This window comes from Nerophis lumbriciformis, linkage group LG13 (genome assembly GCF_033978685.3).
Source record: "Nerophis lumbriciformis linkage group LG13, RoL_Nlum_v2.1, whole genome shotgun sequence".
In the NCBI taxonomy this organism is placed as follows: domain Eukaryota; kingdom Metazoa; phylum Chordata; class Actinopteri; order Syngnathiformes; family Syngnathidae; genus Nerophis; species Nerophis lumbriciformis.
Window position 1 is genome coordinate 17,267,777 of NC_084560.2, and position 2,644 is coordinate 17,270,420.

A 2,644-nucleotide genomic window follows, 5' to 3' on the forward strand; every position below is an offset into this window, starting at 1 on the left:
GGATACTCCCGAAATTCAGCGCCTCTCCCGAAAAACTCCTGGGACAAATATTCTCCCGAAAATCTCCCGATTTTCAGCCGGAGCTGGAGGCCACGCCCCCTCCAGCTCCATGCGGACCTGAGTGAGGACAGCCTTTTTTCGTGACGGGAGGACAACAGGGTGACAAGAACTAAATAATCCAGACTAGAGATAAATTGTATTATTATGTTTATTTTACCTAAAAATAAATATATTTATTAATTAAAAAAAAAAAAAACTAAATTCATTTTTACTATATTTTGCTAAAATTAATTGTATTTTTATTTGTATTTTTTCGTGACTCCTTATTACATCCAACCATAGAATTATACACTAAAATAAACATATTTCAAATAATTGATTTTAAATTATCCTAATAATTCATTTAAAATGACCATATTTAATTATTAAAATAATTGCTTGTTTATCAACAACTTTAGCATTTTATTCATTACATTTTGAAACTCTCAGAAGCCAAGTTATGTTATATTCCTTAATATTTATTTATGCAAGTTTGAAGTATCAATTATCTAAACACAGTTTTGTTTGCATATTTTCAGGATGTAGATATCTACATATATATAAATATATATATGTAGATATCTACATATATATATATATACTATATATATATATATATATATACATATATATATATATACATATATACATATATATATATATATATATATACATATATATATACATATATATATATATATACATATATATATACATATATACATATATACATATGTATATATATATATATATATATATATATATATATATATATATGTATGAAATACTTGACTTGGTGAATTCTGTCAATATACTCCTCCCCTCTTAACCACGCCCCCAACCACGCCCCGCCCCACCCCCGAACACGCCCCCAACCCCCACCTCCTGAAATCGGAGGTCTCAAGGTTGGCAAGTATGCTTGTGAGTGTTGATGACACGGCTTTACAACAGTTGATATTCTAGTTTCAAGCATGTTTTACTCAATATAGGTCATAAAATCTCAGCAACAAGCTGTAATATCTTACTGAGATCATTTAGGACCAAAAGCCTTAAATTATTATTATTATCGGCGGTCACTCGAACGAGTATGACGATCCTCCTGGTAGGGGGGTATCCCTTTATGGAGGATGCCTGTGCGTGACTTTGTTTTACGTGGGGAGACTGGTGCACAGACTGGTGCACAGACAGTCACCACACGATCCTTAACAGAATCGGGTCAGGGTCCAGTGGCATGGAGACTGGGGACCCTTTTCTGCTGCAGCCTTCTTCCGCCATCGCAGCCGTTGTGGTAGTTCTTTAAATATACCGTCTTCCGCCTGCTCCGCCGTTGAGGTCTTCACCGTATCCCTGGCTAGGGGACAGTCAGGTACTAGGCCTTTGCCAAGGGCCACCTGGGGTAACAGTAGTAAAGGGGTTAACCTCCTAGTGCCCCAAGACCCCATAGAGGAGCCTCCACTGCCAGATGCACTTTAACGTCATGCCCAGGACACAAAACCCTTAAAACAAGTAAAACACTTTAACATAAAATGTGCTTTGTGAGAAGAATTATCTTATCAGACAGAAAATAAGCAAATATCAGCCTTATTTGGGATATTTAATCTTACTTAGATTTCAGTTTTTGCAGTGTAAGAGTTGTGTGATAACTTATATATAATGATTCTACCAAATATGGTAGGGTCCATCCTCCCAGTGACATATAGTTGACAGTGATAATTGCCAGACAGATGTCATCACTTGTTGTAATGACCTCAAAGCCAGGCTATGAATGGCAATGCTCTCTGATCCCTGAATGTCATTCTGCTGTATAAACAATGTTTTATCGTGCATTTGTCATTGGACGTGAATGTTTTTAAGGACGGCAATCTCTCCACACACGCGGCGCCTTCAAAATGGCACGAGCTTCCCCGAGCTAATTTCTCGGAAGAGGCTGACGACCTTTTGTTCAAAGTGGCAATTCAGGCCTCGTCACGCCGCAATAACGGGCCCGCCCCTCAGCGTTCATCAAGGCCAGCTCTTGTGTACTCTAATTCGCTTTTAATGCTTCTCCGGATGAGACGGTGCTCTTATGGCGGTGTAATGATGCGGTTGTGGAGAGCCTGTCATCACGTCTAATATGGCAGGAGTGCGTCTCTCGCATCTCAGCGTTTAGCACATGACTTTGCTCTTGTTCCTGTTTTTTTTTGTTTTTTTGCTACTTAACCATCGTGTAATGTTCATATTGTTGTTAGTCAGCCAGCGTTTGTGGGTCTGATGGACCCATTGCATTTTGTGGCTTTTAATGACTCACAATCAAACACTTTTATGTTAAAATACTGAACAGATGTTTACCTTATCCCAATAAACATCTTCTCAGTATTTTACCATAAAAGTGTTTGATTGTGAGGCATTAAAAGCCACAAAATGCAATGGGTCCATCAGACCCACAAACTACGTTAGATCCACTATGGACTGTTCACAAACTGTACCACAAACACACACACACACACACAGCAGGCCTAGACAGGAGGAGAACAGAGTGTAGGTTGTTGCGTTTGGACCAGTTGTTCCTCCCAGGGAATTCAAGTCACAAGTCGCTCCCAAGCTCTTTCGACACTTAAAGCTGATT